The sequence below is a fragment of the Macrobrachium nipponense genome, chromosome 19 (genome assembly GCF_015104395.2).
Source record: "Macrobrachium nipponense isolate FS-2020 chromosome 19, ASM1510439v2, whole genome shotgun sequence".
Taxonomy (NCBI): Eukaryota; Metazoa; Arthropoda; class Malacostraca; order Decapoda; family Palaemonidae; genus Macrobrachium; species Macrobrachium nipponense.
The window spans coordinates 52,259,436-52,277,088 of record NC_061088.1 but is presented as its reverse complement, the minus strand read 5'-3'; the positions used below and the strand labels follow the sequence as shown (position 1 = coordinate 52,277,088).

At 37.5% G+C, this 17,653-nt stretch overlaps 1 long non-coding RNA gene across 1 annotated transcript in view; it reads left to right on the top strand.

The window, feature by feature from the left end:
• LOC135216950 (uncharacterized) overlaps positions 1-17,457 on the top strand; it is a 303,951-nt gene extending 286,494 nt beyond the window's left edge. Inside the window, exon 3 of the long non-coding RNA XR_010314988.1 lies at positions 17,139-17,457. This is a non-coding gene — a long non-coding RNA (uncharacterized LOC135216950). The remainder of the gene's footprint in view (positions 1-17,138) is intronic.
• The last annotated feature ends 196 nt before the right edge of the window (positions 17,458-17,653 follow it).

Here is a 17,653-nt window from a genome sequence, read left to right as displayed (position 1 = left end):
TTCGGGCTAAACCTGTGAGAGCTGTTAATCAGCTCAGTGGTCTGGTCAAACTATTTTGATGTTAGTAATGATGAGATTTGCTTTTTTGTTAATTCATCTTTGGGATGTGAAGTTTTTCTCATGTGTCCTTGGAAGTGATCCCATTGGGAATCACAGCTTTTTCTGCTCTTTGAATGATATCGGTTTCTGTCAGCGTCATCAGATGCATGTGTTGTGTGACTGGAGGCCTTATTTACTGGTTGACTCATTTAATGGTTTATAGGTAGTGAAATGCTTTCGTGATTGTTGACGCAACGATTGCCTTTCTTCAGAAAGGAATTGAGATGGTAAAGGATTATTAATCTCCATCCATATAGGATTAATAATCGTGATCCATAAGGATTTGAGATAATGAGATATTAATAATGATTAATTATTAATAATTAGTAATTATTAATAATTATTAATCTCACTCCATAGGAAATTATTATAAGGGCTTAATAATTGATAATGATTAATTATTAATAATTATTAATCTCAGTCCATAAGGAATTGATATAAGGGATTCATAATGATATTCCATAAGAAATTGGGATGATAAGTGAGGAATCATCTCATTCATAAGGGATTGAGATAATATGGGATTAATAATCTCAATCCGCAAGGAATTGAGATGATAAGGGGTTAATCATCTCATTCATAAGGAATTGAGATGATAAGGGAGTAATAATCTCAATCTATAGGGAATTGAGATGACAAAGGATTAATAGTCTCAGTCTATATAGATAGAAAAAGAAAGTAATGAAAAAGAATGGAATCAATTTCTAAATGATCGAACTTAGCTCCATTTACAGCACACAAGGCAGATCATTATAAACACGTGCCGATTTTGTGTCAACACTCAGGAGGTTAAGTGGTTCAAGTTTCCTATTCAGATTTGACTGACATCTTAACATATATTTACTTACACATGAGGTGAATAATTTCAAACTTGGTTTGTGAATGTGAAATCGCTGCAAACCTTGGTAGTCAGCAGCTGAATGACCCATGATTGCAAACGACCACTTGCGGATGACTCCTTTTATTCCTAGCATCCAGACTTGTGTCGCCAGTGAAGAATTGTATTGAATGGTGCACGGAAAATGACTCCCTTCTTACCGCTTGCTTGCATCGTCTTTTATATTGGAAACAAGTTTCTTTCCTCATAAGAATTTCAACATCAATTAGCAATGTTGTTATGATTCACGGATAGTCTCAGCATTTATAGATACTTTCTGTGTGCATTTCTGACCACTATATACGAGGTTGTTTGCCCTTCCGTCAATCTTGCTTATAAATGGTGATTAACAATTTGATGTTTTGATCATTTTAAGGATACATATAATTGAAAAAGCAATCCATAAAGCTAACATAATCTCCTACCGTCCCCCTCAAAACAAGAGTAGAGAGATGCCCAACAATAAATTCAAAATCCCACACCTGAACAGGATTAAAGACATTGACACAGGCACTTGGAAACTAACCCTTTTGTTTTTACCTGACACAGGCACTTGGAAACTAACTCTTTTGTTTTTACTTGACACAGGCACTTGGAAACTAACCCTTTTGATTTTACTGACACATTGGAAAACTACCCTTTTGGAATTTTAAACTAACCGGTTTTGACTTTTACCCCTGACGACAGGCACTTGGAAACTAACCCTTTTTGTTTTTATTTGACGGACAGGCCTTGGAAACTAACCCTTTTTGTTTTTACCTTACAGCACTTGGAAACTAACCCTTTTGATTTTACTTGACACAGGCACTTGGAAACTAACCCTTTTGTTTTTACCTGACACAGGCACTTGGAAACTAACCCTTTTGATTTTACCTGACACAGGCACTTGGAAACTAACCCTTTTGTTTTTACCTGACACAGGCACTTGGAAACTAACCCTTTTGTTTTTACTGACACACTTGAACTAACCCTTGATTTTACTACACAGGCACTTTTGAAACTACCTGTTTTTTACATGACACAGGCACTTGGAAACTAACCCTTTTGATTTTACCTGACACAGGCACTTGGAAACTAACCCTTTTGATTTTACCTGACACAGGCACTTGGAAACTAACCCTTTTGATTTTACCTGACACAGGCACTTGGAAACTTACCCTTTTGTTTTTACCTGACACAGGCACTTGGAAACTAACCCTTTTGATTTTACCTGACACAGGCACTTGGAAACTAACCCTTTTGTTTTTACCTGACACAGGCACTTGGAAACTAACCCTTTTGATTTTACCTGACACAGGCACTTGGAAACTAACCCTTTTGATTTTACCTGACACAGGCACTTGGAAACTAACCCTTTTGATTTTACCTGACACAGGCACTTGGAAACTAACCCTTTTGTTTTTACCTGCCCAATTACCTTATCCAAATCCCTGATTAATGTCCAACAAAAGCCGGTCCCAACGACACAGGAGTATACGAAGTCCCTTGCCTTGACTGTGACCAATCCTACATTGGTTTTCATGATAAATCACCCCCCGAGATTAATATAACGTAAACGTTCAGTAAGGTATGGCCAACAGAGCTCAGCTATTTTTAATCAAATAAATAACCATAATCGCAGAGTAAACTGGCGTTTGTCACGCGTAATTTATAGCAGCAGTAATTGGTTGAAAAGCCAGGTGCTAGAGTCAGCACTGATTAAACATAGAAATATAATGAACCTCTCAAAAGGACCTTGGGTCTCAGGTATTATAGATAAAATCTTCCTCAAACCAGCAATTAAGAAGAATAAGAATCTTTCAACTGGAGCAACCTAATCGCTGACCGCTGAAACTCTTGGTATAAATACTACTTTTCTTTTAACTCTCACTTTCATTACGTGCCTGTAGAGGGAGACAACTGTTCTCCGAAATATATAGCATTAACGTTTTACATTTTGGTGTTTTATAAGTTCCTTTTATTAGTTAGTATTATGTTTTAACAAAAAATTTCAGATATATATAGCGCTCTCTCTCTCTCTCTCTCTCTCTCTCTCTCTCTCTCTCTCTCTCTCTATATATATATATATATATATATATCTATATAAATATCTATATATATATTGTATATATAATTATATAAATATATATATATTATATATATATATATTTGTTTTATAGTATATAAAATATATATATATATATTATATAAATATTATATATTATATATTTGTTTCATCTAGATAAATACTATATATATATATATATATATATAATAATATATGATATATCCATACTATATATATATATATATTATATATATATATTTGTTTATATATAAATATATATATATAGAGTATATATATTATATATATATAATAGAAATTTTATATCACCATAATTCATATACTAGCATTAAGCTACAAATGTCCTTTAATATCCAAATAGCTGTACCTCAAAAATGATATGCATGTTTTTTAATATGTTAACTGAAGGCGAATTTTTTAGTTGATAATAAGTTTGTCGTCTCGTGGGCTCGAACTATGGAAGACCAGAACTCAGGACTGCAGTGACGCACCTTCAACACACAGCCAACCATCAAGGGAGGTATAAGTTGATACCCACTCCCACCTACAACTCACTGTCGGACTCGGATATTTGTAATTAGAATCGATATCAATCCACCTCTACCATCTCAACTATGTAGTGTGTTTGCCACCCGTAGCCATATTATGAGTGAATCTTATCATATACTGTTAGTATTTGTATTAATGCAGAGGACAATTGTGTTAGAGTGATATATATATATATATAGATTAATATATTATATTATATGTTTATATATATATATATTATATATATTTCATTCAAAGGTGATAGTAAAGACATTTGCCATTTTCTTGGTGAAATGTTAAAAAATTGCTATAAGTGTGAACGGCTGTTCTCTGTTGAAGAATCATTCATCCCTTTAGCTTGAGGTCCACGCACCGTTTTGAGGAACTAAAAATTTGGTAGGGGATCTTGAGGCTTCGGGCGTTGCAACCGTGTAACAGGTTGCACTGAAGTGCATCTAACCTGTGTCAGATTTTCAGCGGTTACTGTTGCATGCAAACAAGCAAGCCTAGAGCTTTATTATCTATATATATATATATAATATTATATATATATATATATATATATATACGAGTATATAGAAAATGTGGATGTATTTTTATTTTTATCTACTTTAGCAGTAACATACTCAAAGGGAATTATAATTGACAACTGCACTTACCCATACGTGTGTATATACATATTTATATATATATATATATATATATATATATATATATATATGTATATGTATATATATATATATATATATATATATATATATATATATATATAAAAGCAAATGCTGCGGAGGGAAGTGACAACTTTCGTAGTATATTCTACATTTTCAAGTTCACTTGAAATTGTAGAATATACTGCGTAAGTACTTGTTCCTCCTCAGTTTTTCACTCACTTTTCTACCGTGGATTTATGGATATTCCCAAGCACGTGTTCTTTCTTGCTAAATTGAATATGTTACATACGCAATATATATATATATATATATATATATATAATATATATATTATATATATATATATATATATATGAGAGTCATATCACATTACCGTGATTCATATACGCACATTGAGCTATAAATGTCCTTTAATATCTAATTCGCTCTACCTCGAATTAATATATATTCTTATATGTTAAATCAAAGGGGAATTTTCTAGTCGATAAGAGATTTGTCGGCTCTTGAGCGCAAAACCATCGAAACCAACAAATCCAGGACGACAGTGAAGCTTTAACCCACTCTGCCACACAGCCGACAAATCTCTTATCGACCGAAAAATTAACCTTCAATTAAACATATATGAAAATATATTAATTCCGAGATAGAGCGAATTAGTTATTAAAGGACATTTGTAGCTCGATGTATATAATATATATATAGTATATATATATTATATATATAATATATATATATATATATATATATATATAGATATATATATATATCTATATATATATATATCATATATATATATATATATATATATTATATATATTGCATATGTATGTGTATCTCCGTCCACCCACTCCCACCTGCATATACATTCATTTACGATTCAGTAATTAGTACATGAATGTGGGAGTATTTTTTTTATCCATTGGAGGCACCCCTTGTTTAGAGGGGAAACCGCTTAATTTTGAAAAACATACACTTATATATATATATATATACTATATATATATATATATATATATATATATATATATATGACAGGTAAAAATTTTCTGTTACAACCTAATTCCATCTAATAAAATGAGCCCATAAAAGTGCCAAAATACAGAAAATAAGTACTCTATTTCAGAGACTGCTGTCTCTCTCTTCAGGTAGGTAATAGATGAGAAAAGTTACAGAAAAGGCGATATTTATACCAAGTGATCCATCCCCAGGTAGCATGTTTTACTACATCACCCCTGCTGATAATTCATCTTTAATCTTCTCAAGCGGTGGTTGAAGGAAGATTTTATCTATGATATCTGAATCCCAGGCGCCCTTTGAGATGTTTATCACCTGCATTTGTTTAATCAAGGCTGACTTTATCATCTGCTTTTATACCGACATTTGCTGCTGTAAATTATATGTTACAGATTCCAGTTTATTCTGTGGTTATGTCTATTTATATGGTTAAAAATAGCTCAGCTCTGTTGTCCATACCTAACTGGCCGTTTATTTTGTATTAATATCTGGGGAAGTGATGTTCCTGTAAAACTGATGTAAGATTAGTCATGTCCAGGCATGGAATTTCGTATACTCCTGTGTCTTTGGGGATTGTCTTTTGTTGGACGTTATTCAGGGATTTGGCTACGGTATTTGGGTAGGCGAAGGCAAAAGGGTTAGATTTTCCGAGGGTGTGGGTCACTGTCTAAATCCCATCCAGGTGTGGGATATTTATTTTATTGTTGGGTGTCTGGTCTTGTCTTGAGGGGGTAGGTAGAAAATTACGTTTGCTCTATGAATCGCTTTCTCAGTTATATGGTAAGGATACCTCAAAGAGAAAAGCTGCTTATGAATTAGTTCAAATTCCTTTTCCAGGAAATTTGGGAAACAAATTCATAAGGCTCTTAAGAGTAGGTTGCTGGCTACGCCTATCTTGATAGAAGTGTCATGATAACTGAAGTAGTGAATGTATGAAAGTGAGAATGTTGTTTGTATGTATATGGTAAATTTGTATTCTCGTGTCTCTAACTATAATTATTGAAACATCAAGAAAAGGATTTTTGTTGTCTGTTTCCCATTCAACTGAAATTTTGGTGCTGGGCACTGATGTGTTTAATTTTGAAAGGAATTTGTAACGTACAATTTATAGCAGCAAATGTCGGTACAAAAGTCAGATAATAGAGTCAGCCTTGATTAAACAAAGACGGGTAATGAATGTCTCAAAGGACGCCTGGGATTCAGATATCGTAGATAAAATCTTCCTTCAACCAACGCTTAAGAAGATTAAAGAGGAATTATCAGTGGGGTTGACTTAGTAAAACGTGCTACCTGTGGATGATCTCTGGTATAAATACCGCCTTTTCTGTAACTTTTTTATTCATTACCTACCTGAAGAGAGAGACAGCAGACTTAATATATTTTGGCGTTTTTATGGATTCCTTTTATTAGATATAATATCCCTGTCGGTTGATAAGTGTTTGCTTACTTTATTTAGATGTTAGCTGATCAAGATGAAAAATTGCGGAAACTTTTCAGTCTTACCTCCAATGCAAGTGTCTTTAATTTAAAGGAGCTTCACCCTGAGGGATTTCTCTCTCTCTCTCTCTCTCTCTCTCTCTCTGCAGCTATTTTTCGTCCTGCGTCTCTCATAATTTCAGTACCTGGGTACAGAGACCCGTTTATTTCAGTCTTGAAGAGGTAACGCGTTCCGGGATTAGCTGGGATACGATGCGAATGCTCTTGTCCCTAGGAGAGTCCTCGAACATTTGCACGTAACGAACACAGCTGTTTGCCTGCAGTCGTTCTTATCGCGGTGGTTACGAGATGGTGTCGTTTATTTCCGGAGGATTACATAATATTTTCTGTGTTGCAGCAATGGTAGAGACTGTAGAGTAAGAAATTTACTAGCCCCAAATGTATGAGAATAGCTAATGAGAGAGAGAGAGAGAGAGAGAGAGAGAGAGAGAGAGAGAGAGAGAGAGAGAGAGAGAAGGGGCCGGGTGTTGGTTATACTATGTAATGAAGGGAAGATCAAATCGCGAATATCATTGCTGCTCCCTCTGGGTACTGGGCTTTGAATCAAGATTTTGGACAGTGATAAAAAGGCTAGTTGGAGCCTGTAAGAAGTAGAAAGGTTTCTAGACTACTGTATGCTGGTAAATAACGTTATCCCTGCGATAAAAAGAACCACTTTATGCATCTTAAATATGGACCCAGACAAAGAAAGTGGGATGCGTTTTGCAATGGTGTAACTACAAATTGCCAAATGACGAAGTTGTTTAATGATGTGGTGTCCATCTTTTATTAGAAAATTATCCGAGATCTCAAAGTGATTTCTCTGGACATTTGAGAGGATGGAACAGGTCATTCGTCAGACAAATAGAAGTAGAAGCAGCAGCACGAAGACCAGCTTCAGGGCCGAGAAAACACAGAAAGAAGCCAGAAAGGGTACTAGACAGAATGCAGTCTCCTCTCTCTTCTCAGCTCAATCCTTAGTTGGGGTCGCTGTTTTTAATGTGCCTTCTCCTGCTGTTCCATCTAGAACGGCTCATTTCTTAGATGGTTTTGGGAGCTGCCTCTCCTGTCTCCGAACCTCCCTATTTAGCCGGGTGCTGAACCTGCGAGATGAGTTGATTCTGATGTGACTTCTATATGAAATCGATTATTAGGATTGAAGATGTTATCATTTGTAATTATGATGACAACCTTCATAGGGAACGATTCTCGCTATTATTCAATTTCCAGTCATTGAAAATTTTACTCTTATTACACTTATTAGAAATACATGCTATGAGATTTGAGTTAGTTATGTGTAGATTAAAAGTCGAGTATTCAAGTATACAGGAGTGACATGGAGGGAAGTGTACTGCCTGACCCCACCACTCGCATACGTGGAGAGAGAGAGAGAGAGAGAGAGAGAGAGAGAGAGAGAGAGAGAGGGGGGGGAGGGAGGGAGGGGGGGGGGGGGGTTTCAGCGGAAAATATTGGGCTCTCCCTTGTGAGCCATGTAGTGAAAGTACTAAATCAATTTTTATCGAGGCCTCTTGTTTTCCCTCTGAAGGAAAAGGGATAGAGAATGTCATAATATATTTGAGTGGTGCGTTTCCAGGATTTGCCTTCCTCGTCCCTCCCCATCTTTATTTTCGTTTCTTTTCGTTTCCTTAGGGTTGTCGCAAAGTGAAGAAGAGTCACTTGGCGCTCGTCCAGGGGCCGTGGCTCCCTGTGCTTGCCGTGTCTTCTTGTCCTTAGTTTGCCCTTGATTCTTCTTATATATTTTGTCCTTTTAGTGTCCTTCCTTCCGCCCTTGAATCAAGGTCACATCAAATTTCTCCATTTTAGACTGCAAGGTTTTGATAGTTCTACACGTGTGTTCGTTGAATTAGTATATTGAGACTGATGTGATATTTCTTAAAACTCGGTCTGTCTGTTGTGATGTTGGGGTTGGGGGTGAAAAGTGCGCCGAAGTTTCTTCGGCTCAATCGAGTTTTCTGTACAGTATATACGTAATCAATGCCACCGAAAGTAAATCTATCTTCAGGTGGTCTATGTAAAATGCTGTATGAGCCCCGGCCTGTGAAACTCAACTGGCCTTGGTGGCCTGTCCTATAGCGGTGCCAGAAGCACGATCAAGTCTAAAACCTTAAGTAAAATAAAAACTATTGAGGCTAGAGGGCTTCAATTTGGTATGTTTGATGATTGGAAGGTGGATGATCACTATAACAATTTGCAGCCCTCTAGTCTGTAGGTTTTAAGATCTAAGGGCGGAAAGAAAAAGTGCGGACGGACAGGCAGAGCCATTTCAATAGTTTCCTTTTATAAAAAAAAACTAAAACTCGCTGTGTTCATCTCATATCTACATTTATTTTCCGATACAGCAGCTGTATTCAAATTGCCTGTTGGGGATTCAAGTCCAATTCACTTTGTGCCGTCATGTAAGCGTGCACGCTCAAAAGCACTTGCTTGGACATTCGAAGCAGGTACACAAAAGGTCCCGTTTTTTTCGCCTCACTGTCTCTCCTCGGTTTCAGTTTCAAACATCGTATTTCGTTTGGGTGTCGTTGGAGCTGTTGTGCCCCCTCGAGATTTTGCTCCTCATTGTTAAAGCCGGGTCACGCTGCTTACAATTCTCTCTTCTGTTGTCTTTCGTACTCCTCGGTTTTCTCTGACTGGAATTGAAGATCCTCAGGAAAAGAGAAAGTGTATTATTATAACCTGTTGATATAAAACAGGCTAAAGAAAATGCCATACCCTGCAAATGAAAAGAGACGAAGAGGAAAGAAAATGAGGTCATATTGTATGAATAAGACAGTAGAGAAGATGAAAACAGCAACACGAGATGAATATGTAAACAGTGTCGTTAGGTAAACAAATAACGTTTTTGAGAAAGTGAAAAGTTGAGTTAGTGATGCACGGCGCTTAAAGATTAAATTTCAGACTGAATTAGAATTTATATTATCAGCCAGCATATGTTGAGACAAAGCTCACAGAATAAATGTACACATTTCTTTTTTCTTTTTAAGAAATCGGTATTTTTACTGACATACCGTTTCCTTCGGCTCCCTGTTGCTTACATTAATTCGATCCAAATAGTTTTTATTTTTTAAGGCTGAGAAATTTTCTAATATTCTCCTGAACGAACTTTCTAATCCCCCTATTTTAGATTCGTATTTGTGCTATGAGTTTTCAATGGAGGCATATTCAAAATCTGACATATGTTGGCTCTCCGAAGTATATGTTCGATTTCATGATACTCTCTTTACATAGCAGGCTTAGGAACGTGGATTCCCTCAAGGCCATAGAATCCCTTGAAGGTTTAGATATTAAAATGTTAAAGTGATTTCTTCTGATGCAGAATCGTAGTTGACTCTTAAAAGTCTTGCTTGCCTCAGCTCCAATTTGAATTTGTGTGAGTATTTAGAGACGGTCTAGGCTGCTGTAAAGTGTAATGAGTCAGCTCATAATCCTCCTCCTCTCTCTCTCTCTCTCTCTCTCTCTCTCTCTCTCCTCTCTCTCTCTCTCTCTCTCTCCTCTCTCTCTCTCTCTCTCTCTCTCTCCGAGAAAGTATTCTCATACGATTCCAGGAAAATAATAGGAATAAGGAAAACCCAAGCAAGGAGAGTTTTTTTTTATTATTTTTTATTTATTTATGTTTTTTATTTTGGGTTATTATTTACTTTGGGGGAGATCTTGTGCATGAATCATCGGTTTGATGTTTGGTCATTCTCGTATCTCTTCTCTCCTTTGATTCATTGTCAGTTATTGCCTGGTATTTTGAATATACGTATCATTAGCGCTGAGTTAGGGCGGGAAAAATACACATCTTGTCGCAAGAATATTGTTACGAGGAAGCAAGAAGGCGCCTTTTGCCTTCTTGTTTACTCTTGCAATTGAGGACACATTCTTCTCTTTGTACTCGCTCAGGCATGCAATGTTTTCCGGATGTCGAGGCGGAATGACTAAGTAATGTGCTGGCGTGTTCTTGTTGGATTATTTCTCTCTCTCTCTCTCTCTCTCTCTCTCTCTCTCTCTCTCTCTCTCTCTCTCTCTCTCTCTCTCTCTACTAACATTTCCCAGATACTGGATGTGTTAACAAACGAACCTGTATTTGTAGAGGATATTTTGTTAACGGAGGTTATATGGCAATAGGGCACCTGTTTGAAACTTACGCTGCACAAAGCATGGATAGATAGTTGCGTAAAGAAGGCTACATAGAAGGGCAATCACAGGAAAAATATGGTAGAGTTTGAACTTACAAGAAAAAAATAAGTATTATAAGAAAAAAATAAGTATTAATAGCGTTTTGAATTGGAGTGACAGACATTATCCCCATCACAAAGCCCCATATAAAATGAAATTTGTGTCGAGAGAGAGACCTACGGAATGGCTTTGCAATAGCATATTGAGGAAAAGTGGTGGTCGTGACGATCTGAATTTCCACTATTCCTGAGTAGGGTATTTACAGATAAGTTTATTATTAGTGTGGCATAATAAAACGTACAGGGCATTATAAACTGAATTGCCGAGTTCTGAAGTAAGCATTTGAGAGGAATGTAGGTAGGTAAGCTTAATTAGGGGAAAGAGGTGAGTGATGCGTTCCAATTTTTCGATCATTTCTGGTATGACAGCATTTTTTGTAAACTTAGTGGTACCGGGACTTCACCCAAGTGACTTTCGAGCAAAGGGAACTCGTATACTCGTATTCAATTCCGTCGGAAACCACCAGACGTTAAGGCTCTGACGGCCCTGCATATGTGAAAACACATTTGGTGTTGTTGACATCAGGTTATGTAAATGTCATGAAAGGGCAGTGCTGTTACACTGGTACACATTCAAGTACTGTAGAAGCTTTTTCTTACCTCGTTTGCTGAGACACGCCTGTGGGTCACTCCATAAGAACTTCATGCACACTTGAAATGTTCTGTTGTTGATGAAAGTTATAGGGTTGAAACTTTGCCTTGAGATTAAACTAGGCATAACGAGTAAATTTAATATTTTTAATCACTTGCGTTCTTTTGATGATGAAAGGGACTTTGTTATGTGTTTGCTTTTGTTTTTTGGGGAGATAATAATTATTCTTTTTATTGGCTTTCAGTCATGTTTCGTAATGTAAATAATTTTTTGCGCTATTGTACTTGACTTTTAGTTTTAATGTATGATTCTGTCGACGGATATTGTTGGGTCACGCGGCAGGTAAGATCATCTTTTTCCAGCTCGTTTATTGCAGACGAGTTTGTCGCAAGAGAGGTGTTTTTGCTGTTATTTATTAGAGACCAAGAAAATTGGTAAGACAAAGCCATATTGTTGTTGTTCGCTTTCCTTGAGACGTTATGTAGTTTCAATTCATCGGACTTCCACGGCAGCCACGGCAGTTTAATGGCTCTCTCTCTCTCTCTCTCTCTCTCTCTCTCTCTCCTATCTCTCAATCTCTATCTCTCTCTCTCTCTTCTTCTCTCTCTCTCCGCTCTCATTCCATTCTCTCTCCTCTGCGGTTTATGCAACGTTGTCAATCATTGCTGTTTTCTCACTCGATTCGACCTTGTGGTTGCTCGCAAAAATAAATCCGTTTTTGTTCCGTTTATTGTAATGAAGAAACGCACACGCACACACTGGTGTAATTGAGGCCATGTGGACAGTGCAGTGGTGACATCTGGGGCTCACTTCTTTTTTTGTCACATATCAGATTCCTCGGCTACTCAGAGGCGACAAATGAACTCAGCATGTTGACGTCTGTTTATGCGTGTTTGCCTGTACTTCCGTGAAAGACTACGTACACAATGAAGATTGTTTGATATGGCGATTTGTCGGTTTGTTCAACCTCCCCCCCACCCAAACCCCTTATATTTAGAAAGTGCAGATTTTGACCATTTGAGAGGCATAGCATAATTGAACTGATGAGACCATATGGTTCGGTGTATGTATTGCTGGCGTATGTTAGGCCCCGTCCACACGGTCGAGCTTTGGTCGACGAACTTTGTCTGATGTGACGTCAGAAGCGGAGAAACAGGGAGAAAAGTCAGAACTTTGCCGCGGTTTCTCCGCTTCTGACGTCACATCGAACAAAGTTCGTCGAGCAAAGCTCGGCCGTGTGGACGGGGCCTTAGACTTATTTGAGCTCAAACATCAAGTGCTGTTGCTACTTTCCTTCTCCCTCTATTTATGCGTCTACTGGGAAAGCAATTGCTCGTGTTGGATTGTCAAAAGAAACCTTCAAGGTTTACTAGTGTCCACTATTGAACAGTAAGTCTAGGGTCCTCAGTTTCTTCCGTGGGTGGAAGTTTTCGGAACAGTATCATTCTATGAGCATACAGCCGAGATTGAAATTTTCTCATTCGTTAGTCTCTTGGCGTAAAGATACGATGGTTCTGTTTTCTTCTTTAAAGTGAAGGTCGCGTTCTGGAGAAAAACATCACAGTACAGTTTTTTAGGACGCACATATCGACCTTGGGGCTGGACTGGCGGTTGGATGGGTAGTAGGGATGTTCCCGTTCGATCTCTCTCTCTCTCTCTCTCTCTCTCTCTCTCACACACACACACACACACACACACACACACACACACTTATAAACATCCTATAGTGGACCATTCCAGTGTGTTTGGTGATGTTAGTTGATGGCAGATCATTTACGAGAATTCCTTCTTGCATCACAGTTCCAATGCACATTAGGCTAATGTGATGCCATTTGCAACGCGTCGGCTCAAATTGCCTGACCTACATAGTTACATATTCTAAGTAGTGGTTGTTGCAAAAAGGATGTTTTGGCAACAAGCTGTTTTAGGGAATCGGACAGGCAATCAGGAAAGTAAACCCAGAGTAGGTAACGCTGGATTTTTTTCTGTGGTTATTTTATCTTTTTACTTTTGTTTTACATCGAACAAATCATAGTGAAAGATGTTTCCATAATTTTTATAGAAATTAAGAAGCTTTTTCTCCCATCGCTTTAGACTGAATATTTCAAGCAGTCCTTGTGTGTCCTTTTCTTAGAAGTTATCTGCTGTCAAATATTTAAGGTATTATTAATGGGTAACTAACTCAAGGAATTTTACTAAAAGTATAAGAATACTAGGAATCCAATTCGGACAAAGAGGAATATCAAGACATGTGAGAGAAAGGCTAAGGATAGCAAGAACACAAAATACAAAGCTGAAAAGGTTTAGGAATGTGAACACAACTATCAAAATCCATTTCTACAAAAGCCTAATCAGACCAATAATGGAATATCCACCAATACCCACGTGCTTAGCATCGATTTCCAATATAAGTGCATTACAAAAATTCCAAAATAAGATACTTAGGTCTGCAGTGAGAAACAATCAAGAAGATGACGATCTGAATATAGAACAAATACATAAAAAAATACAAAGTAGAACCAATTAATCAGAGATTATACAGACTGGCAACCAATATATGGAGGAAACTAGTTCAATACAATAGCGAATTAGCAGAAGAATCAGAAGCAGAAGAGAGAAACCTTGACCCAAACAACACAGACCACAGATGGTGGAGAAGAGTATCTTCATATATTCATCGCGATGAACCTCGACCATTATACTATTAAGAAATGTCTTGTGAAAAAGTAATATGTAGAATTTACTATGTAGATATAATGCAAAATCATTATGATAATTAAAATTAAGTTTAGAGTTAGAAAATTGGAACTTTATTAAATATGATTATATTATGTAATAAAATTCAGAATATGTATTCTGTACAATTCACCATGTCAATGTAATGTATAATCATTATTGTATTATGTTAAGATTAGTTAGAAAATTGTACCCTTACCCAAATAAAATTGTGGATAAACCACACTTTACATTACTCTTACTAATACTTAACTTTCCACACTATTCCCTACCACGGTTAGCTAGCTAACTGCCCTCACTCTTCTTTCACCCATCTTACCTATCAGCTAAAAAAAAATAAAATAAAATAAAAACTCAATCTTAGTTTTACCGGACCCACTGAGCTGATTAACAGCTCTCCTAGGGCTGGCCCGAAGGATTGCATACTTTTACGCCGCTATGAACCAATTGGTTACTTAGCAGCGGGACTTACAGCTTATTGTGGGATCCATACCACATCGAGAAATTAATTTGTATGACCAGGAACAAATTCCTCTGTTTCCGCGTTGGCAGAGCGGACCCTGAGATCGGTAGTCGAGCATGTAACCGACCCTTCCAACGAGGAACTATATTAATGGGTAAGGAGGGATAAATCATGATATGTAATAAGATTATAGATAGAGCAGGCAGCTCCGCAACTCCAGTGATACCGTTTAGTATAGAGAGAATTTAGAGGAGCCCTTCCTAAAGCTGCATCAAGCTTCAGATTTGAGCTGTTTGGCTTTTTAAGAGGCATAAGAACATATTACAACTCTGGGTTCACTGGTTTTTAGTTTTCTGTAAAAGAAAACTATTGAGATGGCTATTTGTCTTCTCCGCCCGCACTTTTACTGTCCGCCCTCAGATCTTCAAATCTACTGTGGCTAGTGGGCTCGAAATTAATATGTTGATCATCCACCCTCCAATCATCAAACTTACCAAATTGCACCCCTCTAACCTCAGTAGTTTTTATTTTTATTGAAGATGAAATTAGCCATAACTGTGCATCTGGCAACGATATAATCGAGGCCCCCACCAGGCCGTGGTTTAAGTTTCATAGGAATTGGCTCATACAACATTATACCGAGACCACAGAAAGGTAGACCTGTTTTTGGTGGTCTTGAATTTACGATGTACTGAGAACTCGATTGCGCTGGAGTTCCTTCGACGTATTTTTTACTTGTTTTATTTAAGGTTAAACATAGCCATGATCGGGCAACGCTATAGGACAGGCCACCACTGGACTGTGGCCTTGATTTTACGCTGTACAGAAAACTTGGTTGAGCCGAAGAAACCTCTGCGCATTTTCTGTTCGGGTGTGTTTAGGTTCCTGGAAGCTTCTTGTACCGACCATCCCGAAGTGTTGGTTACTCCTGCACCGCTGGAGAGGACGCGCGAGTATCTTTTCGTGTTGTTCCTGTCCTCTGTGACCTTTCAGGAAAACAAGCAGAGATCGTCTGGCTCAAGTCGGCACATTCGATTCCAAGCTGTGGAGCTGTTCCTTGTCGTGATTTCCTTTTTGAAGTGCATTTCAATGTCTAACCATAGATAGTCTGTCGCAATAAGAAGGACGAAGTCCAGCCCCGACAAAATGAAAGAAATTAGTTGCTATAGTAGATTCACATCAACCCTGCACTTGACGTCTAGGCCAGTCCCTTACGACGCTCCTGATTAGCTGTTGATAAGCCAATCACAGGGCTGGAAACCCTCAGTATCTCGAGTGAGTTCACATAGGCAGGATGTATGTTCCACCTCTCCTGAAAGACGTATCCCTCAGGAATGGTGGAACATAAATCCTGCCTATGTGAACTCTCTCGAGAGAGACTGAGGGTTTCCAGGCCTGTCATTGGCATATCAACAACCAATCAGGAGCGTCGTAAGGGACTGGCCTAGACACTGGATGCACGGTTGATGTGGATCTACTATAGGACACCCATGGCAGTATGACATGATTCCAAGGAAGCGAGAGGTTGTAATATTTCTGTATACATAAAAATGATAGATGGGACCCTTCAAGGTCAGATGTGACGGGATTGAAGCGTAGTCGCCTCACATCTTGTGAAAATTAACATTTTCACCATATATATAATATATATATATATATAAGATATATATATATATATATATATATACCATATATATATATATATATATATATATATATGTTATTAATTCTGTTTTTAAGTTTCTCCTTCATTCAGTCTATATTATTTTCCGGTTTGTTCTTTCTTTTAACCTTCCCCTTTATGGTGCTTCCCATGGCTTGTGCCTCTTAGTTTCTGACACGTGTATTGTGCATTTTGTTTTGTTAATAGTGAATATTGTAATGTATTTCCTTTCTTACTAACCATTGAAAGGTAAAGACATCTTTCATTTTCCGGCGTCCGTGACTTTGGTTGCGGCAACGCCAAACAGTTGGCAGTCAGTCGTTTAAGAGATAGAATTTCTGGAGAAACTTTATAATGTGATCTATGTAAAATGAAAAAATTAATGATACTGAAAATGAGAAACATGACCTTCTGGAGAAGATTAAAGCAACTGTTGGAAATTCTCTCTCTCTCTCTCTCTCTCTCTCTCTCTCTCTCTCTCTCTCTCTCTCTCTCTCTCTCTCTCTCTCTCTCTCTCTCTCTCTCTCTCTCTCTCTCTCTCTCTCTGTAAATCCTATAGTTAAAATTTCACATTTATCCTTACCTATGATGCAAGGAAGTAAACTATGGTGGCGTGGAAACAATCAGTTGTGGGAGTATCGAAGAACACAGACAAGAGAGGTTGAGTTGACTGTCCGTATTATCTAACATATTTATTTTCCTTTCCTTTGCAGGTAAGGTTTGCCAAAGCTTTGAGGACGGCCGTCATGTTGGCTAGGTAAGTTTGATCTTCACTTCGTCAGTGTGGAAATCGGAACCTGGATTTTCCATTTGTATTTCCTTACTCATCGTGACGCTGGCGTTCAGTATTAAATCGGTTAACACACGGAATGCCAGTTGAAACCTAGTTTTTACCAATGACCAGTAATGATATATTCTGCTTTTTAAAATGTCGAATATTGAAGTTGCAAAGGAACTCCTAAGCTTTTGTCTTTTCGTAAAAAAAAAAAAAAAAAAAAAAAAACGTGTTCCGAGCCACATGATTAACGCACACACTAAGTAACATTACATAATACATATAATGAGCTTCGTCCCTCATAACTTCCGTCATTAATCTAGAGTGATTACTTGGCTTTTTAGGGCGGGTTCTCGTGCATGTGGAGTTACGTGGCATTGATACAGGTTCTGGACTTCATGGCCAAATCTTTTTTTGTCATTTTTTAATATTACCACGTTTTTGTGTAGATTT